Raw genomic sequence first — 17,977 nt, forward strand, 5'->3', positions numbered from 1 at the left:
GGTAGAGATGAACAATAATGGAGAAAAGGCTTTCACAGCTGTGATTTCAGCCATGATTGATGAGAAAATGCTACTGGAAGGAGAAAAGGAAAATGAATATTTATTAATAGAATAAAGTGTCAGGGGCTTAAAAATCTGAGGAGATCCATCATTTCACATTCAAGGTTGAACGCATCCGAAACAGAAGGTTCGATACAACGGCCCCGTAGCTGAGCCATAGACCAGAGAAATTCACAGGCGCTGCTGTTGTTCGAACCATGGGGGACTCTCTGAAGATGTGATTCCCATTTCAGCCCCTGTTAACATCACCTGAACAGGGCAACGTTACGTGAATTATCACTCTAAGAATGCTATGACAACAATTGACTTCACGTTTTAGAATACCCAGAGCTACACGGTCCAGTCATTCACCCAGAAATTAATATATCATGTCTGCATAGTTTCTCTGTATGTGGTGGTTATGGTCTCCGTGCTCACAGCTTGGGAATCATTAGTAAGGTTTTTATATACCACGACTTTATTAGTTCTCCCTTGAACCTTATAAGGGCAGTGTTTAGCCAACCAACAGCAAATCTCTTCACCTACTTCCTCCCTAGAGAACCCCTTCCCTGCGCTTCCTCTCTTTAGGTTGGTGAATTCTGAGTTAAGACTCAGAAAAGACTGTTTCTTGCCAGTTAAATGTTACTCAGCTGACCACAACATCGTAAAATAAATTAAAATGGGAAACCCAGGGAAGGCATCGTTGATCTCCTTGGTAACGGCATTTTTCTCCATGTAAGCAGCGTGTTCTGACAATTAGCAATAGTGATATTGTGGCTTGCTGTTTTGACAGGGAAGGAGAAATTGACTGATGGCCTTTCACTGCCTAATTTAACTTAAGGTGTTGAATTTATACTGGAAGTTCCAGTGTGTAGAATTCAGCTAACAGGTAGCCTCAGGTACATCACCCCTACCTGGCTAACCGTACACACACAGTGCCCTCAGCTCCCCAGGCTGCGTGGGATTTATATTCGTTTATTACAGGATATGGCAGTGCTGGGTTATTGGTCCTAGGAGCCCACCCACACTAAGCTTTTGAAATCACTGTCCTGACAGATGGGCTGGGTCTTTAGATTGTCACACTCACGGTATTTCTAGGTGTGACTATTTCTGAGTGGCAGGTCAGAGGCTGCAGGAGCTGGCCATTCCTGGTTTGTGGTACATGTACATGAAGAAAGTTGCTATTCTGTTGGGCAGTGTGTTGCAATTTATTTCAAGTTACCGATTCTACCAAATTCATAGCGATAGATGTGGGTGAGTTTATCTCTGTTGACCATCTTTGGGAGTGTGAATTGTACTGTTAGTTCTCGTATATCATGTGTATTTCCTACCTCCTAAGACCGATGGGATGCTTTGGTTCCTGGGAAAGGGATAGACCTAAAAGTAGGTGCCCAACAAATATCTGATGGATTTACTTAATTGGTTATTAATTATGATTAATTGTATTATTATTATTAATGATAAAATTCTTATTGAGACAAAACATACATTGAAATTTTATTCTGTCTGGGGGGAAGATTCGGATCTACTGATAATTATACAACCGAGGCCAGAAGACACATGTTTGGGGAGACTGCAGATCTCGAAGGATGAGGTTGAGAAGCTTGTAAGTTGAACAGAGAGGTGCAGGCTCTGTGTAGAGAGCTTCATGAGGGGGCTGTGAGTAGGGTGTCGGGCAAGTGAGACAGGATGCTGAGACAGGATGCTGAGACAGGATGCTGAGACACGGCACTAGAGAGAGGAGCAGTAGCCAGGGGCAAGGTCAGAAGGCCCCACTGTTTTCTGGGTAAAGACTTCCTACTGTGTGCTCTGAACAGTGAAGCACTGGAGATCTGAGGCCGAAGTAAGCAGATAATGGCCACTCACTCACATTTGGGTTTTAGAAAGAGTACTTTAACGGTTGTAGATGGGATGGAAGGCGGTAATAATGGAGGAAGGAAGTAATGGGGAGGACTGTTTCCGGCATCTCGGAGTCAACGTGATAACCATATCGTTTTATTGTGTTAGGTCAAAGCATGAGCCAAAATAATAGTATTATAGACTGAATTTTGGTATTCTAGGCTGAATTTTGTCCTCCCTAATTTTTTTATGATGAAGCCCTAATTCTCAGAGTGTCAGAATGTGACAGTGTTTGGAGATATGGCCGATAAAGAGGTAGAGTTAAAATGAGGCTGTTAGGGTGGGCTCCAGTCCAGTCTGACTGGTGTCTTCGTAATAAGCAGAGGTTGGGGCACAAGAGATGCCCCAGAGGTGTGCACATGGAAAGAAAAGGCTATTTGAGGGCACAGCCAGAGGGCAGCCATCTGCAAGTCAAAGAGAAAGGCCTCAAGAGAAACCAAACCTGCTGACACCTTGATCTTGGACTTTCAGCCTCTAGAACTGTGAGAAAGTAAACATGTGTTGTTTAAGCCACCCAGCCATCACATTTTGTTATGGCAGCTGTGTTAGAGGTCTCCAGAGAAACAGAACCAACAGGGTATGTTTGGTGGTTTATTTCAGGAATTGGCTTCCACAATTACGGAGGCTCAGACACAGGAGAGCTGAATGTGCAGGTTCTAGCTCCAAACCCAGCAGGCTGAAGACCCAGGAGAAGCCGGGACTTCAGTTTATGTTCGGAGCAGGAACAAACTGATCTCCCAGCTCAACAGTTAGGCAGGAGGAGCAATCTCTTACCTGAGAATAAGAGTCAGCCACTCTATTCTGTACAGGCCGTTAATTGATGGAGTGAGGGCCACCCAGGTTAAGGAGAGCAATCCACTATACTCGGTCTGCTGATTCATATGTTAATCTTATTCAAAAGCATCCCCCTAGAAACACCCAGAATAAAGTTTGACCAAATATTCACGCACCCCTGGCACAGCCAAGTTGACATCATAGCATTTCCATAAATCAGTACATGCAATAATAACAATGCAATGCATAAGAGGAGATGGGTTTGAGTAATATTTTAAGTGGAATCATAAGGACTTGGTGACCGAGCAGATGTGAAGATTAAAGATGAGTGATGAATCAATGATATTATCTTCAGTGTTTCTACCACAGATGATGCAGTGGGTGATGTTTGGGGAAAACACAACACACACAGGCATGCACACACATGCACACAAACACACACACACAAATGAAAACGTCAGTCTCTACGAGATACGCACAAATATTAAGGGGTAAGTTGAACTTTAATCACTTCCCCAGGTTCACCAGTCCTATAGCTACTAGAGACAAAACTGTGAGACTGTTAGGAAGGATCTATGCAAATTCACGATAAAAGCAAAGATGCTGCATTCAACTCGTAAGAGAGACCTTGAGACTTTTAGCCAGAATCCTTTAACTTATTTTGTATAGGTATTTTTTTGTAATTTTCTCCCAAACCCATGTTGCATGAGAAGTAGCATATTGATTTACATACAAAAGGGAGTTCTAGTTAGGTGGGGTAACCACATGTGGAAATGACCGTGAAAGCCTCGTTTTGAGGGAAGAAAGAAATCTGTAGGAAGTGGTACATGAACTTAAAGGCACAGAGATTTGGGGCCTTTTTGACCAGAAACAAGCAGACACATACTGTGTGGTCCTGAAGTCATTGGTGTTTGGTAACCGAGTCATCGGTGAAAGGTTAAATGTGATGGTCATATCTACTCACTAACCGGGCAGAGAAATAATGGTTAGGTTTTAGAAATAATCAAAATGTACAAGAGTTCTGCAACAAAACTAAAATGTGATGTTACAGCTGTCAGCAGGGGAATGAAGATGTTGCTGGAGCGCCCTCTTTGGGCAAAGGGCCAGGGTGGGGGTGGTGAGTTAGGAGAAGCACTTCCTCACCCAGCTCAAACTGGGGCCCCAGAACTCCGCAGTGAGCCCTGATGTCTCCTCCTGCTCTACCTGCCATGTGAGGGGCTAACCTGCAGAAAAAACGGATGGTTTTTCTCTTCCAACATTTCCCAGCCCAACCCCCCTGGGTCATTTGGCTCGTGGGAACAGGGCTTGGTGAGCCTCAGCAAATGGAAGAGGATGGGCAGATAAAACACATCCTGCCCTAAAACGCTTCGCCTTTCCTGGTTATTTCAAGAGCTGCAAGCTCCTATTCAGCTCAGTTGCTCTTCAGGTGGTCTCTTGGGTGAGATGAATTGGTTGGCAAAAGGGTGGACACTTGCTTGTGTAGAGATTGATGGCTTCGTTTCCAGAAGCCATTGGCATTCCACTCGGCAAAGGACTGCTCCCTCTTTGGTCTTTAATCTGTTAGTACAATTGCAGCTGAAAACTCACAAAGAATTGCATTACAAGCCATTTTGGGGTGGAACTTCTGTGTGATACAGAGAGGCTGGCTCTGCAAAAGCTGCTGACTCAGCCTTTTGTGAAACACATTTATCCTTGATTAAAGGGCTCTGTGAGTGGGAGGGGTGGAAGCAGGGAGAGGAGGTAGGGGAGAGGTGAGCAGCCATAAATTCAGAGTGTGTCATTTGTCTAGTTAATAGAAAAGACGATAGCAATATTTGTACGAATTTGTCTCGGTAGCCTATATACACACTTGAAAGTATTTGCCACGTGAGTGAGCTTTGAAGCCTGTGTAGCCCTAGGTGAACCTTCAGATGACCACAGTGTTGGCTGACCTTGACTTCAACCCTGTAAGAGGATTTAAGCAGAGAATCTGGCTGAACCACACCTGGATTCCTGACCAACGGACACTGTGAGACAATAAACATGTGTTATTTTAAAATGCTAGGTTCTGAGGTAATTTGTTACACAGCAATGCACCATCTAAACTTTTGGGTAGGCATCACCTAAGTTACAGGCTAAGTCAATTACAGCAAAAAGATTTCTGTTGACATGAGGTACACTCACATTCACACTACCCTCACCCACCCCCCACTCTGCACACCTCAGCTCCCTGGGAGTGTACATGGCCCGTGACAGGTCGTTATGTGAAATCTCAGTTTACTCAGGTTAAAGGTGAAAAGTAAGGGTCAAGGTTTTGATTTCTGATCCGCCTTTGACTTCATATTAACCCTAAGCTTTTTATTTTGGTAAGAAATTAGACTTAGTCATTACAGCAAATGGTACCCAAAGCTAGTAAAGAATCTGTTAAGGCATCCTTACCAGCCCATTAGGAGACACCTGGTTAAATAAACCACAGATATGAATAGCCCTGTGAAGATAGAAAATATACAAGTGAAATCCTAACAGCTCTCGCTTAAAGAAATTTTTATTTTGTTTCCACATCTCAACAATGACAAATACTTCTTGGGACTTTGCCTGCTTGGGTCTTAAGGTGGTCAGTGATCCTGAGGCCATGCTAACCATCACACTATTTACTACTCTTCAGACACAGAGGGCAGTTCCAGGCCTGGAAGCTCTGGGAAAGTGAATATGGACATGGGGTCAGAAAGCGACTCCCCCCTGCCTCGGGACTCAGACTGCCTCTGGAATCTGCTTTTGTGTGCGTGGCGGGGTGGGGGGTAATACATGATGTTCTTTTCCCTTTTTGGAAGAAAAAGAGCATCATACTCACATCTTACTCACTCCAGAAAACAGTTTAGAATACTGTTTCCCAGTAGAAATACAATGCAAGCCACAAACGCTGATCACATTTGTAATTTTACATTTTCTCACAGCCACCTTAAAAAATAATTGCAAAGAATATTTATGGTATATTTTCTTTAACTCAGCGTAGCCAGTGTTTATCACTTCGACACGCAATCGATAGAAAAATCATTAATGAGACAGTGTCCATTTTTTTCATACTAAATGTTCAAAATTTAGTGCAGGTTTTAGTGTACTTGGGGCACATCTTAATTCACACTCCCCACATTTTCTGTACTAAGGGGCCACATGCAGCTGGTGGCCCTGTGCTGACCGCCCTGGTCTAGAATGGGCACAGACCAGCCTCCACTTCCCTGGCTGCTTCGGACTCACCCTCATCCCTCTCTGCGGTCTCCTGGGGAACTGCCCCGTTCTTTCTGTCCCCACCATTGTCCTGCTCTGTGCCCCCCTCCTGTCATCTCGTTCCATTTTCCCACTTCCTCACACTGTATCATCCACCTGAGGCCGGGGATGATCATTTCACAGCAGGTTCTTGGGATGCTCCTTTAAAGCTTTCCTTTGAAACAGGAAACATAATAGGCTATAGATTATGGCAACATGCAAACTGCCCATCAATTATCCCTGACACCTGCCATCTCCCTTCTGCCAATCGAGGTAACTGTGTCATTGCACACAGAAAGATCTTCTTTTAATTATAACCCAGTCAGAAGACACATTCATTATATAGAGTGCTTCAGCATGTTCTGTGGATTTAATGTTTGTGCCAACAGTAGAGCAAATGCTGTAGGGAGAAGAGAGCTCGTTCGCTTCTCCATGAACTCGGTTGTCATTGAAAATACACAGAGTGATCGCTGGCTGCAGGCACTATGTTTGGTGGGGGTCACAAAGCTATATCAACTGAGGTCCCTGCTCTTGAGATACTCAGAGCCTGAAAGGGGAGATGAGCCCTGAGCAGAGGCCTAGTGTGGCCATGTGTCTCCAGGAGAGCTCTGCCTGGGACAACTGGGGAGATGACCTGGAGGAGGTGGATCACACCAAATATGGAAAGTGTGGGTGGGATTTGCTGTGTCACCATGAATGAGAAGGGAGAGGCAGGGAGATTATTTTCCACAGAGACGGGCACAATTCTGTCACAGACGGGTGAAACAGCACATTGAAAATTGGTGTGAGGACACATCTTACCATCAGACTGGAAAGAAGAGGGAGGAGGTGCAAGATCTTGTAGGCAGTGAGGATGCACAAACAGGCTGAGCTGGGTCGTGGTAGGGTCTCCGTGCTGGCCAGGAGACTGTACCTCATTGTGTGGGCTGGGTGCAGTCATGGGAAATTCTGACCAGGATCATAACTGTGAATTTGCGGGATGGACCCGGCGTGTGTGTCTTTGTGTGCAGAAGTCTGGGGGCACCGAGGGGGGCAGATCAGAATGCTTTGTCGCTTTGTCTCTCTTGGGAACAAACAATGTTAAGGTAATGGGTTTATGCATTTTTTGACCTTTAAAAAATGGTATTTTCAGCCAACTTCCTCCTCCCCACTTCACCCTTGTTAAATATTTCATCTCAACTGGAAAATACCCACAACAATGGCTTTTTTTATGGTTTAGCCTTTCAGTAATAAACCCAAACAAACAGTAGGGAGCTTAAAATGCCTTTCAGCTCAGAAAGATAAAAGCAGATGCCTCTGGTTTAGATTATTGTTAGGAAGCACAAGCGTTCATTTCTTCTGGAAATGCTGTGAGCAAGAGAGAGCAGGGAGAAGGCAGGAGGTTCCAGGACCACTGCATCCTGGACCCAGCATTTCCATACTATATCTTACCTGCCCAGGGTTCATACATGCGCCCCAGAATCTCATTACCTGACCCAGAATCCAGCTTCCCTTCATTGTGGCTAGAACCTTCTTGTGTCTCAACCTGTGGGGAAAGCCCAGGAAAAGAGATGAAGGAATAGGGACCCATTTTTTCACAAAACTATGGCGGAAATGGCAGTGCCTTTATGGCTTAGTGTCCTAGGTGCAGCAACAAAGGTGCCTCCTGGCTGGAGGGCCTGGTTTCTTAATCTAGCTCTTTGCTTAAACCAGTGACTTAAGGTGCATCTGTCACCGTGACCTTGAATTTTCCAGAAGTCCCATTTACAGCAACAAGCAAATATACGCTCCTTGTCTGCTGACACCACTCCTTTGCTGGGCCTTTGTACACTCTATTCCTCCCACCTGGACAAGCTTGCTGCATAATTGGTTCAGGCATTTATTCAGCCAACATTTAGTGAGCACCTACTGTGTGCTAGGGCCCAAGGATTCAGAGATGAATAAAATGTGGCTTTTCAGCTGCTCATGGGCGAGAACACAGGCCCTGAAATACCTAAAAGGCAAGTGCAACAAAGAACATTGTCTTCAAGGCCATGTGGGTGCCTGGCTGTAGGGAAAATGGAGTCAGTCAGGCTCCCTCACCCGGATGTCTGGGCAAACATAGCTTAGCAGTGTTCATACAACCTTGAGTAAGGGCCTGCATGCAGAGAATGAAGCTCTGTTATATAACTGAAGGTCAGTATTGGCACCTTGCTGGCTTTGAGTGCATTTGGCATACAAGGGAGTCAGGACTTCTTGCAGTGTGACACTGGGCTTGCAGCCTGCATGGATTGCACTCCCCTCTCCCCAGAATAAAGGCATGTCCGACATCCCAACGGCTCCATGACTTTTCTTCCATCTGCTTGAATCCCATGTGAACCTGCGTGGCCTTGCATGGCTGCATGACATGGGCCCAGCCTGCAAGGTCAGGGAGCCCTCTCTGAACACAGGGCGTCTTCTTCCTGATGGATGACCTAGGAGATAACCTTCCTCCAAGACCCTCCCCCTTCCCCTGACCTGGTGTCTCCTTCTTCTGAGCATTGCCCACTCTCCCCTCCTGTGCTTTTCCTTGTTATGTTTCCTTTCTACACTGTTGCCCTTCTCTTTATTAGGACAAAGTCATGGTGTGTGTATGCCTTGACTTTCTAAAGAAACAATTGCAACTCACTTTCTCATGCCTCAAGCCATTGTTAGTTCTGTATCAGCTGGATAGCACCTGACGTCACCTAACCATCAAGATTAGTTAGGTTCAGGGAGCTCATTTCTTCATTCTTTCATTTAATAACCACACTGTAAGCACCTACAGGTTTTGTGGTGTTAAAACGTGAGCAAAACAAATCACAGTGTGTCCTTCCTTCATAAAGCGTACACGCTAGTGCTGCTCTAAGCCAGTAGGTAAGAAACACAAACAAACAAAACCTAGTCAAAAGCACTATGAAGCAACATAATGAAAAATGGGTTTGGGGGGGAGGTGGGCCTGTGATTTTTCTCTCTCACTTGTGCTCATTTTCATGCATGCCTGCCTTGGCCACCTGCATGAGCCACGGGGCAGATTTGGTGCTGACATATGCGGTGCCTGGACTTCCAGGAAAACCTCGAGGTCACACGGGGAGCTGTGGGAGGCTGGTAGTGAGCGCAGGCTTGGATCCACGCAGAGAAACTTGCTGAGTTGATGTCCATCCTCAAGGGTGCCCTGAAGCTGGCAGGTAGGCGTCTGGAGCCCCATGAGAGACCCCCGGGGGCATGACCCTCACTCCCTCCTCGGAGGCCTGCTCCCTTTCTCCCAGTGCTTGTGGAAACATCTGCAGGCTCCCCTGAGCCCCCCTGATATGTAGTGTTCATACACTAAACTGCGGCCGTTAGAAACTCCAGACAAAAACAGCGAGCAGGTCAGCTTTAATTTCTGACAATTCTCTAAAGTGGTCTGAAGTCAAATTTAAACTGGGGGCTTTGAAAGAGGGTGTATCTGGGTGCTGGGGAGAGAAGGACTTCAAGCGGGAGACAAAGCAACGCCCAGACATCTCCATGATGCCTGGGGCCTGGTTTCAAACGGCTTGTCTCCCCTTTGCTGAGTGATGGGCCGAAATGGCCCTGCAGGCAGGCCGCCTTGCAGAGTGAGGAATGTTTGCCCTTGCCTGGTATAACACGTATAAAGAGCCACCAGAATAAACGACCATATTAAAGTAATTTAAGATCCTGTATGTCATAAGAAGACAATTTTTTCCAGTTTTGTTGAGATGTAATTGGCACACAACACTGCATAGTGTAAAGTGTACCACACACAGCACAATGACCTGATACATGTGTGTGTATTGTGGAATGACCCCCATGGCGTGTGTGGTTAACATTCACCATCTCACGATTTTTTCTGTTTTCTCCTGTGATGAGTATTTGTAAGACCTACTTTCTTAGCAGTGGTATTGTTAATGATTGTCACCGTGCTGTTCATTGCAACCCCAGGACTGATTTATCTCGTCACTGGAAGTTTGTACCTTTTGGCCATCTTCACCCATGGGCAATTTGTTTAAAGTGAGGCTCAACGTGTCCCTTTTCCTCTTTTATGTGTCTCAAAAGCTTTAGCAGTGACACAGGAAGCTTGAGGAAATCCCAGAATTTGAAGAGATGTCCCACTGTTGGAGGCTGCAGGAGAGCTAGGCACTATGCATGGTGACATGCTCAACCTTTGTGGGTTCCTCTCAGGACCCCAGCTGGAGGCCTCCTGCACCAGGCCTGGGAGTGGCCCGACCAGCTGGCCCCACAGCCGGCCTTTCTCGTGTGTCAGATGGGAGATGTGTGCAGTGAACCATCTGACAAGCAGCCCACGTGCTTTAATTGGCGCCTGCTGGGTGCCTTGCCCCAGCAAGATGGCCGCAGAGCTACACATCCCAAAGGAGGAGACAGGGCCGTCATACTCGAGGCAGGTGGTACAGTGCCGAGGGCTCCCTGCTGGCGGCGCCCCTGCAGCTGGCCCTGAGCGGTGGTTCGTACCCTCTGGTGTGAAATAAGCATTGCCAGGTGCGTGTTAGAGTGGATTTCTGGGTCCACCCTGGGAGATTCTGATTTACTGGGTGTGGGTTGGAGTCTAGAGACCTGAACTGTTGGCAAGCACTCAAGGATATTCTCCTGTAGGAAAGGCAAGTTCAGCTCTGCCTTCACACAGCTCAGCCCAGTCTTGTCAATCCAGCAGAAACTTCATTATTTTTTAAATAACTATTTCATTGAAATATAATTGACATCTAAAAACTGTATATATTTAATGTATGCAACTCCATGAGTTTGCCCCTCAGGGTTGGGCGAAAGTATATTTATAGCTGTGAGTACATGAAACTCAGTTTATTCTTATAATATTATTTATTAATGTATTATTTTCTGTATGAACAAGGTATATCTGTGAAGCCATCACCACCATCAAGGTCATCAACATATCTATCACCTCCCAAAGTTTCTTTCCACTCTCCTTACTGTTATTATTTTGTGATAACAGCATTTCACATAAGACCTAGTCTGTTAGCAAATTTTAAGTAGACAATTAAGCACCACTAGCTATAGCTACTACGATATATATTTCTCACCACACACACACACACACACACACACACACACACACACATATACACATCACCAGAATTTATTTTTCTTACATCACTGAACCTTTGTACCCCATAGCCATCACCTCCTCATTTCCTCCACTTCCCAGCCCTTACAGGCACCATTCTACTCTATGCTTCTATGAGTTCAATTATTTTAGACTCCACATATAAGTAAAATCACATCGTATTTGTCTTTCTGTGTCTGGCTTATGTCACTTACCATAATGCCTTCTAGGTCCATCTACATTGTTGCAAACAGCAGGATTTCCTTTCCTTTTTTCAAGCCCAGCCTTAGACAGTAAATGGTATAGGACACCACAATGACCATGTAAGGAAGCTCAGTTGGTGCTGTCACAGGGAGGCCTCTGGAAGGTGTTCTGTCCTCCAAACAGAAAAGCGAAGGGCACTCCCAGGAGACAAGTGGGGGTATTTATTGGAATACCACAGCCATTATGACTGCTATGACCAATATTTTAAATTGCGATTATTTATTTAGAGCTTCTATATGTCATGCACTCTTCTCAATTCTCTGCCTCTTTACCTTATTTAATTCTGACAACCAATCTCTGAGGTCTGTACTAGTATTGCCCTCATTTTACAGATGAGGACATTGAGGTAGAAGGAAGTGAAGTCACTTGCCTGGGCCACACACCTGGTAAATGGACAGGTTGTGACTAAGGAACCCCAATGTGGGGGCTCGTAGAACTTGGAAATGACTCAAGACTGGAACAAAGAGTGGATTCCACTCCTGGGCTGTAGTTTCCTCACTCGTAGAATAAGGATTTTGGATTACGTGATCTCTAAGCAGGGCGGGTTTGTTGGTATACAACCTCTGTCGGTCAAACACCCCCAAGATCAGAAGGGTCCTGGGCTTGATTTTGTTCTCTGTTGCGATTGTGTCAGAACTGATAATACTTTCTCACAAGGAGGCTCATGGTTTCATACTTTCACTGGATCCTGGAGAACATAAGGCTGATCTTATCTATAAGGGCCCTTCTTGTTGTTACAGTGTATTTTTTTCTCAGCTTCCTTCTACATCCTTAAAACCCTTGAATCTTGAGCAGCCTTGGCCATGGGACCACCTCCTATAGTGGTGATGGACCAACAGGCTGACCTGAACTTGACAGTGAGTAGAATATCTAGGCTGGTGATGAGCACCCACAGTGCATCTGCAGAGGCTGGCGGGAGACCCCTTGCAGAGCGGGGTCATGTGAGCTGCCACTGCCCCAGCTAACTTGGGTGTTTGTGACTTCTGTCACTACGTGGGCCACCTACAGCATGCTAGCAAAACCTATGTGCCGAAGGTGGATGAAGAGTCAGGGAGAAGTCGAAGTGTTGGAGTTAATGGGTTCAGTGCTCCCTGACAGGCTTTCTGGGCCTTTGCTGAGCACCCATCACCCATTCTTTGGCAATGGTGCCCTCACCCACTTACCCATCGGCAGCCCATCACTCCTTAGTCCCGGGAGTTTGTCCTCATGCCTGGTGCCTGGAACAAGCTTTTGAAAACCATGGTTTCTTCCTGACAGTGCACAGTGTGACTATACACATAGCACATGATTTCATGACACTCATGTCTGAAAGGTTGGCTCCGGAGCAAGCGGAGGAAATGACTGTTTAGTGCTTATCACGTGACCACTTTATTCTCTTTCCCCAGCTCTTCCTCTGAGCAAGTCCTAGTCCCATTTACCTTCTAAGGAGAAGTAGGGAATAAAAAGGTCCCTGGCAGGGTTAATGACTTGGATCTCTATCAGCTCCAAAACAAAAAATTCAGACACAGACAATACATATGAAATGTAGGATAAAAGGTTCATTCTTCACACCTTGACACTTATGGGCAGAACAAAGATGGGCCATGGGAAAGTGTCTGTGTGTGCCCATGTGTGTGTGGGCTGTGTGTGTATGTGTGTGTAAAGACTGGGAATGCAAAGAAGGAAAGACAAGTGGTTTCTGCTACAAGGAAGACATTTTTCCGACTTCTTTCTCTCTCCCCCCTTCCAGCTTCTGGATCCTTTACTAATCATGTTTTGAATAGTCCTCCCCTTGGCTTAGCTTAGCCAGGGCTTCTGTCCAGAAACCAACTGCACCGCAGGCCTAGTCTGGGCCCGATGTTTACTTTCATGCCCCCAGAGCTCTTATACTTCATCCATTAGTGTCCATGTCTCCTACTCTATGATTTATTCACTCACATGTAACCCATGGGCTGTGATCTCCACATGGCTGGCCCTGGACTGTCCTACTTGCTGTTGTTGTCTCAGTGAGTATTAGTAAATGTTTGTTAGAATAATGAATGCATAGCATGAGGAGGAGCTACGAATGGCACCGACTGAGTCCTGGGGTCTCAGGTATGATGACAGGTGCCTGGCTTTATCCACAAGGTTCAGCCAGGAAAGGGTATAATAAGTCTGTATGTCTTGACTATGCACCAAGTGCTCCATGCAAAGGACTTAGCTTAAATTATCCTATTTAACACTTACAACTGGACAAAGTAGGTCTTGTTTGAAGTTTTATGGAGAAGGTGACTGAACCTAGAATTGAACCTTGAAGGGTTGGTCAGGCATAGAAGACAGAGAAGGACTTCCCATTCATAGAAAGTAAATGGAGCTGTGGGCCAGGGGTGTAAGAATGGACTCAGATGAGTGGAGAGTGCTTGAGATGGGATGACAATGTTGGCCTTTGCCCGAGCCCTGTGCTTCTAAAAACAGTGGTTATTAGGAAGCCGCTGTACCCTTCTGTGTTTCAAGTAAAGCTAACCACAAAACCACTGTGAATATTCCCAGATAGACCCATCTCCAGTCTTCCTTATGAATTCCATAAAACTTTCCTGTGACTTCCCTTGTTTGCCTGCTTCTGTAAAAACTCAAGGCCCCCTCCTTTTTTATGATATCTTCCTCCTTCATGAACATTCTTACTACCGCTGTAGCCCAAATTACATCATCTCCTCGGTTGCCTGGTACATTTTGTCCTGCACAGGGCCTATATCTGGCAAGAGAGGGAGTGATCAGACCATGGGGGCCCTTGTAAGCCATTACCAGGAGCTTGGACTTGACCCCATAGGCATAGGAAGCCAAGATGAGGCTGAAGGGTTTTCCCCAGAGGAATGGCCAAATCAGGTATGTGTTACAGGCAGATCACTCAGCTTTCCATATGTAAGAAGGTTGGGAGGGAGAATTGACTGAAGACAAAGACATTTCATACTCTGATAGGAAAAGATGGGTCTCTGACCTAGTGGAGGGTCAGTCATTGGTGATGAGTCCAGGATGGTGTCCTCTGGTACATACATGGTACTGATATTGAGACAGGATAATAAGAAGCTAGGAAAATTCCTTGGCAAGTAGAATAGGGAGACTGAGACAGAGAACTGAACAAACCGGCTGAGCAATATACAGCTAGACACAAAAGAGGTAACATCTAGGCCTCAGTCTTGTTTCAGCTCCAGGCCCAGAAATACAGCAGTCGGATGGGTGATGCCAGAACAAACGGCAACGACTGAAGACCCCCTGCGCCGTCACTGACCGATCAGGGGAGACCACAACCCTGAAAGGGTGCACCTGGAGAACTGATGACTATTCTACTGAACCCTCCCCTGAGCCCTCCATAAGTTTCCTGCCTGCAGGAGAGAGATAAAAAGGCGAGACAAAGGACCCAGCTTGCTGCTCTCCCTCTGGGGCACAGCCTGTACCATTCTCTTTCCCCTCTTCTCCCCCTACTTCTTTCCCCTCAGGCGCGCATCTCCTAAACTCTAAGGCAGTGAGCAGCTGACAGTTTATCCCAGGCTAATCCCCTGAGCCTGCGCCCAAGGCCCCCTTTTCTCTGACTTCCCAGTGGGCTAAGGCAGCCCAGCCCAGGCTCTCCTGCTGCTTCCTCTGTGCTAAGCCTTCCTTGTTTCATTGTCCCCAGCTTTAATAAACGTACCCTCGGAGTCACCTGGACTTGTGCTTTGAAATCTTTTCTACGTGAAATCAAGCACCCACACACCACTGGCTGGCCCTGGGCAGACCCACTTAGGGCCAGGCCCTTGACCGGTAATAACAGGTGAGGCCAACAGGAAGGACTTCTTGAGCTACGTGGGCGTTTGCATCTGGGTGGGGTTAGCTCACCAGCACGGTCAGCTGTCATGAGAGAGGTAGTGCTTGATCAGTGTCATGGAAGGAGAGCAGAGGGAAAGCCACAGAGGGGCACGTAAAAGATTAAAGCAGGTTGTGGTAGCACCGTCAGAAAAAGAACAGAGAAGCTGATGCCTATGAGGCTTCACAAACGTCCTTATACCTAGTCCCTCGTGGGACTTAGACTTACACATCCTAGTCGGTCATGGTTTTATTTCTTATTAAACTTCTGTTTTGCTACCACTGGAGGAGAGGTCCCCTAGCATCTTGATTTGTACCTGAATCACGTTGAGGGAGGCTTCAAGTTAGATGGAAGATTTGGTCACTAAAGCACCCGCCCTCAGAGATGGCTGTTGTAGTTTTCACTCGGACCATCCTCCAGTCCATTGTTGGTCAGTGATAACTGGGCCTTAACAGCTACCTGGGTTCTCACCTGCAAATCAACACTAAGGAAATGCAGGTATTTTCATGGCAGTCAAGGAGAGAGTTGTTCCCATGGTAAATGCCGCAGTTGAAGGCAGAGGATGATTCAGGTGCTAATTCCTCAGGGAGGGAAGACATCTTTGTTATGTCTTCACAAGCCCTTGTTCGGGCTGGAGTTGTGAATCGTAGACAACCTGGTGAAACTCCTTCTCAGTTGTTCTCAAGATAGCTGCGGTTTTCTAAAGTGTTTTTCACACATTAATACCATTTTCAGGCTTTCTTTTCTCTTTTTTTTTTCTTCCTGGCCTTTGATTGCCTGAAAGCTTAATGTGGATGTAAGCACTTGCCTGGATTCTCAGGGAGAAATGTTACATTAACGTAATTACAGTGACAATAATTCATATTGTCTTAGTATCATGAATCTGGGCCTACAGAATACTTTTCACATAGAACTTGGACTTAATCTGCCCTCTGCAAGGTGGTCCCCCAGGGACACAGAAAACCTGCGCTGTCTCTGGGGATCCCTTTCATGCCAATGCCTTCAGGATGGTTTACGTGCTGGGAGCTTCCTAGTGGCTTCAGTCTCCTGCCTGGCTATTCAGGCCAGAAGGCCCACTGTTCACCACACACCACCACCTGCACTTTCCATGGAAACAATAAGCACCACATGTCTTGGTATGGAATCAGTCATCTTTCCTACCCTCCTGCTGCTCTCCCTCCACACTGCCATTATTCAGACGTCTGAAGGGAAGCCTTGGAGACAGGTTTCTGGAGGAAGGGGTGCTAAACTTAAACGTGAAGAGGTGTTAGCCAGGAAAGCCCTGCAGGCTGCAATTGGGCCTGCACACAGGTCAGGAGTTCGGCAAAGGTCTTCTCCTTGGGTCTTGGGGGGATGGCCAGGCTAGCTAACGAGACGGTTTGAGATCCCCTAGTTGAAGAATTGACATACCACAGACAGCGTGCCAACACTGGGATGTTGTACGTATGATCCTAAATTGTCTCTCCTCCTTTCCCATTTCTTCTCTATATTTTAATCCTTAAATGGAAGCTTACAGAAATCTGAAGGCCTTAACTTTCCATTAGCAAACTTTATAATATTTGACATATTGTCTTCTATAAATAACCAGAGATTGTTGACTTTTCCAAAAAAAACACTCATGCCAGTGACCAAGTCCTATAAAGCAACAGACCAGTGTGTACCCATGAGATACAGAGAAGAAGGGAGAGGGTGTTGGTGGGGAAAAGAGATTATTTACAAAGGGCTTGTGTTCTTTTAGCAACTCCTCCTTCCTTCAGGACCTGGGTCTGGGTTTTACAACGTGCTGGTGCACGGCAGTGTAGCCGGCAGCGGCTGCCCAGTGATTGCGATGCTGCTACTCATTGAAACCACCGGGAACAGGAGCCCCCGGTATTTTAGAGAAGGTGATGCGCACTTGGTGGGGATGGTGAGTGGGGGGATTGCTAAGGAAGTGGAAATTTGTGTGGGGCAAAGGATTGCTTTTTAGGTATGGATGGAGTATATTCATAAAGAAATGTGGTCAGTTTCCTGTCTCTTACCTGTTTCCAAAGTGATTGTGATCAGCTGAATGATGACAGGTCTTCCGTGGAATGGAATCTAAGCTCCCACATCTCCCTGAACTTGAGCATAAACTTGTCTTCCCTTGTGCACGTCATGAAACTACACTGCCTACCACCTCGGGGCCAAGCAGCCTGGAGAGTGTGGTGCAGACGCAAAGGTGGAGGAGGGTTTGTACGTGTACCTGTGTATGAGTCTATGTCTGTGGGTGAGTTGACTGGACACGTGTGTACAAACAGGGGAGCTGTGTTACTGTGTTCACACATTTAGGAGAGGTTTTGCAATGGAAAACCCCTTTCTGTATAAAAATAGAGCTACTTTTCTAAGACAGAAATGCTGAGTAAGTACAATGATGGCTCTGAGTTTTAAAAGACGCTTTTCAGAAATTGGTGCAAGGAACTTGCTAATCACACTGGGAGGAGATAGGAGGGGAAAGGTGCAGACCACACTGTGTTTTCTATGTCAGCCCCTGTGGATCCTCTCTCCCTGCCTATGCATATTTAAAATTTCTTTAAATAAATAAAGAGGATAATACTCTCCTCATCCCCACTAGAGTTCACCAAACAGGCGCAACAAGGAATCGGACATCTAGGCCTGTGTTTTCCAGGTTCCTGTTTTTACTATTTATTGTTTTTTCTCATTTTCTTTTTCTCCCCCTTCCATGTTGCTTCCCTTAGATCAAACTGTTTTTGTGGGATTAGCTGTGGGGAGAAATGCCACTTCTTGAAACAAAGCTGAGCCAGAGAGAGGGGACCTCCGGGGTTGCCCTGCTTTGGGCACCATCCCAGACCTTCCAGAACTCTGCTTTGAATGGAAGGACCTGGGCCTCAGGCCACTGGGGCCACCTCTCCACCTTCTCCCATTCTTGAGGA

Source organism: Sturnira hondurensis, unplaced genomic scaffold (assembly GCF_014824575.4).
Source record: "Sturnira hondurensis isolate 20B ecotype Veracruz unplaced genomic scaffold, ASM1482457v3 Scaffold0022319, whole genome shotgun sequence".
Taxonomy (NCBI): Eukaryota; Metazoa; Chordata; class Mammalia; order Chiroptera; family Phyllostomidae; genus Sturnira; species Sturnira hondurensis.